At 48.9% G+C, this 12,204-nt stretch overlaps 1 annotated feature.

Moving 5' to 3' along the window:
- Positions 8,890 to 11,970: an enhancer, noted in NCBI's record as "VISTA enhancer mm1617". NCBI's record gives its function as "enhancer in: somite[3/4] | limb[4/4]" and the evidence as "EXISTENCE:transgenic organism evidence [ECO:0001131][PMID:17130149]".

Below are 12,204 nucleotides of genomic sequence, written 5' to 3' on the forward strand. Positions count from 1 at the left end.
AACCACTGAGCCATCTCTCCAGCCTCTTCTAGGGTTGTTTTAAGAATTAAATGTAGGGCTGGAGAGATGATGGCTCAGTGGTTAAGAGCACTGACTGCTCCTCCGAAGGTCCTGAGTTCAAATCCCACCAACCACATGGTGGCTCATACTCATGAGATCTGATGTCCTCTTCTGGTGCATCTGAAGACAGCTACAGTGTGCTTACATACAGTAATAAATAAATCTTTGGGTTGGAGCAAGGCGGGGCTCATGGAAGGGAAGTTATTATGATCAACTTATTAAGTGCTAAATCTGACTACATATGACTTCCTGCCTTATGACCATACAGCTACATCAGCGCTCAACAGTAGTTTTTGTCCACAGCTGGATCGAGTCTTTTGGGTTGTAACTGTCTGAATCCTGATAGCAGACCTGAGCAGCAAAACTCCAGGAGGCAATGTTCTTTGCTTATGGACTGACTGAGTGGGTCTCTACTAAGTCTGTCAAGAAGGAAGTGTCATCCTGCTGTCTCTGTCTTCACCAGTAAACAAGTGCCCACAGGACAGAAGAGAGAGAAACTCAACCGGTGACCTGTGTGGAGAGAGGGGCAAGCTGGCAAGGCAGCTTGTCCATGGGGAGACAGGAAGGTTGTTTCTCCTTGCTGGCTCCCTGCAGTGGCTGTGTTTGGGTTGTATTACAACCCTGTTCCTGGGCTCGTGAAGATAGGACAAGCCACCTGAGCCTCGAGTCTGAGGGAGAATCCAGAAGGAAGTGGCTCAGTCCTTTCTCTGTCTCAAGACCTTCTACAAAGCTCCAACGACCTCACTGCCTCAGCAGAAGCGCAAACTAAGTTTATGGTGTCACCGGATTATACTTCTGTCCACTGAGGGTGTGGTGGGAAACAGGCCGGAGCAACGGTAGCCATTGCAGAAGGAGGAAAACAGAAATAACTGAATGTCAAGGACAGCCATTCATTCTCAGGTGGGAAACCAGATGGAGGGGAGCCAGCCTGATTCGGTGACTTTCAGGCTTGAATGATCTGAGCTATACAGAAAGGCAGATCTCTCAGCTTATAGACCGGAAGCCTGAGGACGCCTGAAGGTCCTGCCCACCCTGTAAGCTAGTTTCTCCATGAACTGCTTCCCTCAGGCAGGCAACTGGTGTCCAGGAGAGCTCGTCCCTGTGCTATGAAGTGCTACAAGCAGGTGATAGGTCACAGCGAGTGCAGAAGCTCCTTAGCTCAAGAGAGAACCAGAGCCACCTAAAAAGTTACAGTGGGCTTATGGGTAAAGGCACTAAGTTCTAAGCCTGAGTTCTATCCTAGCACTTACACGAAGGAAGGAGAGAATTCCTGTAAGCTGTTATCTGACCTCTACAAGAACACTGTGGGACTCTCTCTCTCTCTCTCTCTCTCTCTCTCTCTCTCTCTCTCTCTCACACACACACACACACACACACACACACACACACACACACACACACGCGTGCAAGTATGTACGCACACACGCACGCGCAAATACAGAGTAAAATTATGTAAAAAAAATGTCAGCAAAACCAAAACTCTATAATTGTTACAACTGGTACCATAAACCAGAGGAGACTGGCCTGGACCAGAAAGTCTGTTTAGAAAGTTCTGCTGGATCTTGCTTAGACTTTAAAAAACCCATAAATCGGGATTGATGGGCATAGGGGATGCCCCAATCACAAAGTGAGCAATTCAACTTATGTACTGGTGCTGAGTCTGGTAGGCTTCCAGGAGCTTCACCAGGTAGCTGAGGCATGATGTGGGAGGGCAGCTGCCCCAAATCATCCAGTAGCATGTTGCAGGGGCCAAGAAATGCTGGGCCTTGTGGGAAATGCCAGTACCCATGGTTGGTGTTTGCTTCCCCCCTAAGAACAGTGGGCGGCCACAGAAAGGTGTTGTTCAAGGGGTGACATGATCAGACTTGTGATTTAGATACCTGGGAGGTGGACTGTAGCCATCCAATGGGAGGTGATAATGGGTTGGACCAAGGTAGTGGCGGGGGGTGGGGGGGGCAGAAAGGGTGCAGAGGTGTCAGGCTTCAGCCTCAGGGGTAGGAAGCGGTGGGGAGTAAGAAGGAGGGGTCATGGTCAGTGCCTGCTTCTACCAAAGGCACTTGGGGGGACACCACACAGGGAGAAACTCTGAGATGACTTTGTTAGGAGTCCAAGTCCACAGCACCCTCTCTGCTTCCGTGTCAGGATTGCAGACCATCCAGGGTTTCAGGCCAGCTTCTGGTGTCACGCTCAGATAGGAAACCTGGTGCCCTGAAGCTGGGCTGTGTCCTTGCCCATACACGGTTCCCACTTCCTTCTTGTCCCTCCAAGTCTATGTGTCCTGGATGTGGCTCCTCTGTCTGTCCCCATTCATGTCCAGCAAGTGAGTGATGCCTTCCATAGCTCTGTGTGTCTGACATTGAACTATGGGTGAGAGAAGCCCCCATGTCTGCCCTCAGAATATTGATGGGTCACAGAGTTCTCAGAGAATGGACTCCTCCAAGGGCAAGTTGGGCACCTCATCATAACAGAAGATCTCAGGCTACCTTATTTATTTATTTTTTGAATGTTCTTTTATTGAGGAGAAAGGTGTTTAGGATAACAGTGTCTCCAGTGTCTAAGAAACAGAATATTCTGTGAACCACTGGTGACACAGGTGTCCTCTGAGACCATCCTATCCTGTCCTTTGTACCCCAACCATCCCCATTACCAGGGCACTTATCAGAGTCCTAATAGAAAGGTCACGTCCTCTGCTCCACACATGTTCAGAGCGCCAGCAGGGACCTTCAACAAGTCCTCCCGATGCCGGAGGATCGATCTGGCAAAGGGTGTGGGCACCCTGCATGCTGTGACATTTTCAGTGTGCCAGTACACTTCACAATGAAGCCCTGAGGATATTTATTTGTTTATTTATTTAATTTATTTAAAAAAAAAAGCATGTGGAGTTTTAGGCCAGTTTTACTGCTCCTGCAAAATCCATGAACAGGTCCTATCTTGGGAGAGAGGACCTGTCTTTTTACCAGAGGTCGCAGCATGAGCCGGCCAGGCCTGGAGAGGTGCCATCTATGTGTCTTCTTCCTCTTGCAGCAACCATGGGTCCTTGGGTCTTGGAATCTCCAGCTGCCATCTGATTGATGCTATCACTGGGGCTCAACTTTAAGGTTTTGACACAGAGAGGACAGATGAGGGCCCACTTCCTCCTTTGATAGGAAGGAGCACCCTTTCCCAAATCAGTCACTGCAAAACCACTTCTGGCTATCTTTATCTTTTTCTCTTCCTCTTCTTCCTTCTTTTTCTGAGAGACAATGTTTCAAGCATCCCAGGCTGGCTCTCAGTTTGCAGCAGAGTCCTCCTACCTCAGTTTCTCAGGTACTCCCTCCCTCCCTCCCTCCCTCCCTCCTTCCCTCCCTCCCTCCTTTCCCCCCACACCCCATCCTTTCCCCCTCTGTTCTTCCTTCTTTCCTCTCTCTCTCTCTCTTCCTTTACTCCTGATAAGGTTCCTCCACCTCCTTAATGCCACCAAAACCCAGAACATTTTACAAATTGACTTTATGTTTTTTTAAGAGTCCTTCTGCATCCACATGGGTAGAGTGGCCCCCTGCCCCAACCGCCCTCCCCATTGCGATTGCGCAAACCTCCCTGGCTGAGCGCTAGTGAATGAGCCTGTGTTGACATGCCCTTATCACTGGAAGTCCACGGCTTCCATTACAGCCGCTCTCAGCATACATTTTGTGGGGTTTGCGGAAGGCATCATTACACTACCACATGGTTTTGCTTCCCAAACCCTCTGTGTTCTGCCTATTCAGACCCCTAAAAAAAATACTGGCAGTCAAGGAGGTTCAGCAAGGCAAATGGGCTGCACAAGCCAGACAGCCTGAGCGGTGTAAGGTGACACTGACTCCTCCTGAAAGTCGCCTTCTGATCCCCCACACTCGGCCATGACTTGCATGCAACAGCCCCATCCCAACACTAACAGTAATAAAGTTTTTTTTTTTTTAAATGTGTATAATGATTTTAGGTCATTTGAGAGAAAATAATACCTGACAAATATTTACTTCAAATTATCTTCTGAACTTTGTAGCTTTAAGGAAATTAACACTGCCAGCTCTATATTTTCTGCTCTGCTTTTCTCAATATTCTTTCTCTTTTCAACTTGTTCCTTCCCCCATCCTTCCTTTCTTCCTTCCCTTCCTCCTCTTTTTTTTTTTTTTTTTTTTTGGACAGGATCTCACTCTAAGCCAGGCTGACGTGGAACTCATTCCGTAGCCCCCAGACTTAGAAAGACCCTCCTACTTCCACCTTTCCTACCAAACACTAGGATTACAGTTATGAACCACCATGCTTGACTTTAATATTAATTCAAACACATATGTCCCCGCGTTGATGTAGACTGTGTGCTTTTCTTTAGATACAGGGTCTGACTTTATAGACTAGGCTGGCCTTACCTTGTATCTCCCACTTCTGTTTCTTGGAAGCTGGGATTGTAGCCCCACCCCAACTCCCCTTCCCCTGTTCCTCATTCTTGTATCAGGCTTGTTTGAATTTATCATGTAGCTAATAATGACTTTGAACTTATGACATCTCTATCTCCCAAGTGCTAGGATTACAGTTGTGTGCCACAGTGCCAAACTCCCGCTGTGTGTGTATAAAAGTGTGTGGTGTGTTTGTTTGTGTGTGAGTGTGTGTGTCCTACTTGGAATTCCAAATCACCCCCTCTAAATATTCCATGTATTAAAATAAGACAGCGACAAATCATGCTAGGATTTACACTCTGCTAAACAGTGAGCCTGGAAGATAGATTCACTTTATTATTTTGCTTTTTAAATTTGCTTATTACATTTGGTGTGTGTGTGTGTGTGTGTGTGTGTGTGTGTGTGCACAGTAAGAGCACAGAGGTCAGAGGAAAGCACTGGGAGTCAGCCCTCTCCTACTGTGTGTCCTAGAGATCAAACTCAGGTTGCCAGGCTTGGTGACAATGCCTTTACCCGCTGAGCCATCTTGCCAGCCTTCATTTTCTCTCTCAATTCTTGTAAATCCCCAGGTGCAGGTAGAATTGCTCGTCTAATAGGTAAGGATGTAGAAGCTCGAAGAACTGAAGGCGTGTGCCCAGGGTCGCGCTATGAAACGTGTGTGTGTGGGGGGGTGGGGGGCATGAGACCTTGAGCCCAGATCTGACTCCTCTCCATCCATGAAGCTAACCAACACAGCTTTCAAACTCAAGACCTTGGGTTGGGCCAACCTTGGCTTCCTGGCCCCGGGGGCAGAGCCCAGGCAGCCTTCCCTAGGGCACAAACCCTCCCCTATGCCTCCTTTACCTTTTCCCAGCTTGTGCCAGTAACAGTGACTCACAGATCAAAGAGTGCTCTGGCGGAGAACTCTGGAAATCAGACACAAGCCTTTGGGTGGACTGGCATTTTCCTGTAAATAGAAGTTTTGGGGATCTCTGAGCTCCTATAGAAGTGAGGTTAGAAGTCATGTTCCGGAGTTTCTTCTGTGTGGGCTGAGACTTCTAGAATTTAGACAACAATCTGCAATGCCAATAGTGAATGTTTAGTGCCAGTCACTAAAGGAAATGCACCAGAGATGAAGAGTCCATGTTCTCCTTGGAAGCAACTTTCTGAAGGAGAGCAAATCTTCCCACTTCCCTTACTGGGTTTGAACCTGGGACTTTCCAAATGTTAGGCAAGGGTTCTAACACTGAGCCATTCTAAGACTTTAATTTTTGTTTTGAGATAACTTCCTTACTAAATTGCCCAGGCTGGTCTTAATGTATAATCCTCCTGCCTCAGCCTCCAGGGTATGTATGCACCACAAGGTGTAGCAAGAAGGCAGGCTTTGTGTCTAAATCCTGCATAACCATTCACAGATTCTTATTGCTTTGTTTTGTTGAGACAGTCTTACACTGTACCCCAGGCTGGCCTGGAACTCACTGTGTATCTTCCAGTCATGGTGATCCTCCTGCTTCAGTCTTTAGAACAATGAGATTATAGGGTTGATCCACTACCCTAGGCTAAGCCTCACCCACTTACGGGGCTTTCTTTCTTGTTTACTTGCTTTTAAACCCAAAAACCAGAAACAAGGTATTGCCTAACTAAAGCTGGCTTTGAATGATAGTCACTGAGGCTAGCCTTGAGCCCCTCCACCTTCTAAGAGCTAAGATGACAGGACAGGTATGGGTTGTCACACCTGGCTGCCACTCACTCTCCCCCTCCCCTTTCCACACACCGACATTCTTTGAGTTCGTACATGGCTGTGCACTGACTGTGGACAGACGTCATTCCCATGTAACTGATTTATTCTTATTGCATTGGGGCAGGTGTGAGTGAGTGTGTATGTGCCAGTGGGCACACTCGTTCCGAGTCCAGATGTCAGCACCAGGAGTCTTCCTCTATTACTCTCTACCTTTTATGTTGACGTGTTGTTTGTGTGTGTAGGAGCACACGCATGCACGCATGTATGTGCAGGTCAGGGGACAACTTGCAGAAGACGATTCTCTTCTTCCAGCTGGTAGGTTCCAGGGATTATACGCAGGTCATCAGGCTTAGTGGCAGGCACCTTTGTCTGCTGAGTCACCTCGATGATCCCTCCACCGAATGTTTGAGACAGGGTCTCTCGTGAACCTAGAGCTTGCTGTTTTAGATAGTCTGGCTAGCTAGCAAACATCAGGACTTCTGCCTGTCTGTCCCTTGAAGGAGTTGGAGATACAGATGTAAGCTGCTGTGCCTAGTTTTAAGGTTCTTTCTGTTTGTCTTTTGTTTTTGCTTTTTGTCTTTTGTTTTTTGCTGGGCAGGATCTTAGTATGTAGATTAGGCTGGCCTTGACCTCTGCCCCCTGAGTGCTAGGATTAAAGGTGTGCATACCCAGGTCTTGTTTTGTTATTATGTGGATGGTGAAGATCCAAACTCATGCTTGTCCAGCAAGCACAGTTACCCACTGACCAATCCTAGGTCATTTAAAGTACAGTTCTGCAGACTCTGGCAACTCAGAAGACTGAGGCAGGAGGATCTGAAGTCCGTCTGCTTATGAAGATGCTGTTTCAAAACAAAGCAGGATATGGTGGCTCACGCCTGAAATCCCAGCACTTCAGAGGCTGTGGCAGGAGGGGATGCCCTTAAGAGTTCAAGGACAGCCTGGGCTACAGGGTGAGACCCAGTGTCAAAAACTGAACCAAACTAAACTAAACCAAACCAAACCTGAACAAAATAACAACAAAAGAAAACAAAACCTATAAAACACATTGCTGGTGGTCAAGAGTAGAAATGGGCAGTAGGACATGTGCTTAGCATGTGTAGGGCCCTGAGTTCAATACCCAACACCAAAGGTTTCTGGATCTCAAATACAGAGGTCATTGCCCATGACTGGGTATTCTAATCATTAAATTATTCTGAGAGCCACTATAAAGTTGGCATCTCCTCTCAAGCACTGTCCCCAGTATTGGGACTTAGCAGAGTGTCCATAGCATGGTTGCACTTGAGAGCAAGAATACAATCCTGACCCTTTCATACACAATGGTACCCCATCCCCCCTGTCCTCCTCACATGCTGGCCCTATGAGAGGTGAGAAAGGGAAGGGGGCTCCTGTCTGTCCACTTCACCTCAGTCACTCTGGGTGAGCAGTCTTGGGTAGATTATGAACCCCCAGGGCAGAGAGTCTGACCCAGCATGCAATGCTTTATCCTGACCGGGCAAAGATCTGATGGTACCAATTAATGTTAACGAGGCTCCTTCTCCGTCTGGGCCTGTCTGGAGGTTTTGCTAATTAATACCTCTGTGGTCTCTTGGGTCCCTAGAATGAGAGGTCTGGGAGACCTGGGGGAATTGTATGGTTTCATCCAAAAGAATCTGTAAGAAGAGTAAGGCCTCGAATGGGCTGACGTTTCCCGAGCACCAGAGTGAACACTGGTGAGCGAGCACTCATTTCCACCATATCCAGGGAATCAGGCTGCTATTTGCCATCCTTTACAGAGGAGGAAAGTGGGCACAGGTTTTAGGCCAAAGTCATAGGTGAGTGTGGCAGAATTAGGGCCACACCTAGGCCATCTTACTGCCAAGGTTCAGTTCTCACCTTCCAAAGCCCGCTGGGCACATGCGAGTCACCCTTAGTTCTCAGAGCTGCTGGCTGTCTTGGGGGTCTGCAAAGGCTTCTCTCGCTGTGCCCTTTGACTTAAATGTGGACTTCCTGCTTCTAGGACCATACTGCAGGTAGGGCAGGGCAGGGCAGGGCCAGGCCCTTCCTTCTCCAGTGTGGGTGCCCACAGCTTGTGGGAGAGCCTTCAGCCTGTGCCCTCTTGGCTGTAACTCCTCCCTCTGTTCATCATGAATTCCTCCCACCTCCAGGGCATGATGTGGAAGTGAACTCAGCCACTATGATCACTCGCGCCAGTATCTTAGGGGACTTGTCTCCATCATGACTGTGGGATCCCTGGGAACAACTTTCAGATTTCTGAAAGCTGGGCCTGATGGCTCCCCTATAACCCCGCATTTGGGAGGCCGAGGCACAGAGGACTGTACATTGAAGGCCAGCTTGGGCTACATAGACATGTCTCAAAAACAAACAAAACCAGGGACGGGGCCTTCCACCTGTAACCCCAGGGCTGGGGAGGCTGAGCCAAGAGGGTTGCTATGAATTAAGAGACCAGGCTGGGGTGTTTCTGGTATCAGTTGGACCTTTAAAAGATGAACAAGGCCTGGAAGTTCAAAATGCACACAAGTCAATGGCTGGGGAGTCACACAGGATGAAGTTGAGAAGAGACTGCCGAGGTCTAGCTATGTGGTTTTGGAATAGTGACTCAACTAACTTCTAGTTCCTATTGCCAATACAATGTTTACTTTGTGATTAAAAATAAAAATTCAGTTGAATCTATTATTAGTATGCACCTGCAAGAAGGCATGGCCTATGAAGGCCACAGGGTGGATGTGAAGGTCAGAGGCCTCTCCTTCCTTCTACCTTGCTGCAGCAGGGTCTCTCGTGTTTCTGTTGTATGGTGTACTCCAGGCTAGCTGCCCCATGAGCGTCTACATGATTCTCCAGCCTCAGTCTCTTATCTTGCCGGGTCTGTGGATATGCTCCATCACTTTGAACATCTTTAGGTGGGCTTCCCAGGATGGAACTCCAGTCACTAGCCTTGCATGGCAGCACTTTTACCTGCTGAGCCATCTGTTTGACCCTGAGTTTAGTTTTCTTCAGGATAGGGTCTCATGTAACCTGGATTGGCCTCAAAACCTTTATGGATCAGAGGATAACTTTAGAGGACGGTCCTGCCTCTGTGTCTCCCCAATGCTGGGATTGTAGGTATGCACCCGCACCCCAACATTATTGCCATTAAAATGGAACTAATAAGTTCTAGTCTTTGGACTGTAGGGGGAATTAAAGTTCTGCACGTGACACCCCAGACCTGTCCATTTTGCCTCTTGGCCATCGTTCCACGATGTCTCAGGCCTTGACCATACAGAGACATGACTGATAAACGAACAATAAAGGGCTCTGCTTTTCCATACAGCTCAATCCACTGGCAATGCCGCCTGAGATTTTATGAGCAAGAGACAATAGAGGCTGATTTTCGGTACAACTCTAGGAGAATTCTCTAGGAGAGCTTGGAAGAGAAGGGGTCTGTGGCGGCTCAGGCTCCTGAAGGGAATTCTGTTTCCCCAGTTCCCCTCCTCCTCTCCCCACCTCTCTCCAGCCCCTCCCCTCCCGCACACCCTCTTCCAACCACCACATCTGGATCCAACTAGGGAACAACAGGCTTTCTGTGAACACCCCCACCTCCTCTGCCCTCCGTCCACCACTTTGGAACTTTGGTTCTCACAGAGTGGGGGTGGGCTGGGGAGTCAAGAAAGCTCAGAGCTCTCTTTCCACAAACCCATAAGGTTAAGTCTCTCTCTGTGTCTCTCTGTCTCCCTGTCTCTTTGTCTCTCTGTCTCTCTCTGTCTCCCTGTCTCTGTCTCTCTGTCTCCCTGTCTCTCTGTCTGTCTCTGTCTCTGTCTCTCTCTCTCTCCTTTCTTCTTTCCTTCCCTCCCTTCCTCTCTCTCTCCCTCTTGCTCTGCATCAACCGAGAGGCCAGCCAGGGCTCCAGGTCAGAGTTGATGAGCAGCCTCTCTTCCTGTCCAGGGAGAAGCAGTCTGATGAGCTCCAGGCCCAGGCCACAGCTGGAATGCAGTCCCAGTGGGAGGCAGCTGTAACTCTCATTACAGTGACATCAACCCCACGGCCAGGCTGCTGTAAATCCAGGGAAGCGGGGCATTCATCCAGGGAGAACCGCAGACACAAAGAAAAAGCCCCCTTAACTAAAGGAGCCCCCGTGTCTGGAGCTAACAGTGGGGCCCTCCCTCCCCAAGATCCTGTTGTAGAGGTGGGAGGAAGCTAGAGACTCCCTAGGAAGATGGTGTCTAAGCCCCACCCAGTGCTCCGAAGGGATGTAGCTGGAGTTCTCTTTATCACTCTTTCTGAGGCTGGCAAGGTGCAGAGTCAGCTTGTGTCTTGAGGGCTGGTTGGGGACATGTCTGCTTATTGGCTTTTCCAGGGACTAGGAAAACTGTTGTCTTTGGTCATAAGGATTTTGTCAGTTTTGCTGGGGAAAAGCCATCAGATGGCCCCTCTGGGTTTGTCTGACTCTGTATATGATAGGTTATGTGTGATGTGATATATGACATACCATAGCTATATGATATGTGGTATGTGGTTTAGGCATGTATGGTACATGCATATGAATGGGTGGGTAAGCACACATACAAAGGCCAGAGCAGGACATTAGGCCTTTGTCTCTCTCTCCTCTCTCTCTCTCTCTCTACACACACACACACACACACACACACACACACACACACACCTACTTTATTACCTTGAGACAGGGTGTCTCACTGAACTAAAAGCTTGCCATTTTACCTAAGCTGGCTGGCCAACTAGTGAGCTCTCAGAATCTGCCTGGTTTCACACAGAATTCTGCTTGTCTTTCCTTGGGTTACAGGCATTGTGCATACTCCCCAATCTAGGGTACAGGGATGTGCAGCTACCCCCAGATTTTTAGGTGTCAGAGATTTGAACTCCGGCCCTCATGTTTTCCAAACACGCACTCTTACTTATGGAGCCACCTCTGTCTTGCTGTTCTTCTTGTTATTGTTGATAAAGAGTTTCAAAAAGACTAGGTTTGCCCCAAATTTCATATACAGCAGAGGATGGCCTTGAACTCCTGACCTCCCAGTATTTCTGAGTTCCCAAATGATGGTGATTCTTCATCATGATGGCTCTAGGCAGCATCTTGAGGACTTCTGCCTTAGAATGACCTCACCAGGACTCAGGCTTGCTTTCTTCCTCTGCCCAAGGCCCGCAGCTGCTGCAGCAGAGTGCTGGCTCAGGCAGACTGCAGGACGTGCATGGCATTGCACGTCTAGGGACCGCAGGAGCTGAGAGAGCAGTGTGGTGAAATCTGCATGCTCACACAGCGGCCCAGGTGAGTGTCTTCTCTGCCCCGTTTGGGAATCTGTGCTGTACACGGCTCTGGGCTGGGGATATAGTTCCGTTAGTAGAATGCTTACCTAGTGTATTAGTCACTTTTCTTTTGTTATGACGAAACACTGTGACCAAACCAACTTGGGGAGGAAAGGGTTTATTTCATCTTACAGGTCAACAGTCCCCCCCATAAAGGAACAGCAGGGCTGGAACTCAAGGCAGAAATCTGGAAGCAAGGACTGAAGAGGAGGCCTGGGAGGTAGGACCACTCTCACTGCATTGTTCTCACAGCTGCCTTGGCTTGTCCCAACCACCTGCCCAGGGTGACACTGTCCACAGTGGGCTGGGCCTTCCCTCTTCAATCTTTAATCATGAAATTGCCCCACAGGCCAATCTGATGGAGGCAGTGCCTCATTGGAGGCTCCCTCTTCTCAGAAGACCCTATCTTGTGTCAAGTGGATAGAAACACTAGCCAGCACACCTCGCATGCACAAATCCCTGGGTTAGCCTCTAATTCCAGCGCTCAGGGCATGGGGGTTGGGGGCAAGAGAAAGAAACTTGCTTCAGTTACACCGAAAGTTTGAGGCTAGCCTGGGCTACATTAAGACATCGCCTTAAGCAACAAGAACAAATCGAGTTCCCCACCCCCAACCCCAGCCCCCAGGGTCCATCTTCCTCTTCACTGCCTAAGAGGCTTAGGGAGAGCAGGGATGCTCCTGTCGTGTGGTCCAAGCTGAAGGGCCTAGCACCATCAGCTGA

Source organism: Mus musculus, chromosome 9, assembly GCF_000001635.26.
Source record: "Mus musculus strain C57BL/6J chromosome 9, GRCm38.p6 C57BL/6J".
Taxonomy (NCBI): domain Eukaryota; kingdom Metazoa; phylum Chordata; class Mammalia; order Rodentia; family Muridae; genus Mus; species Mus musculus.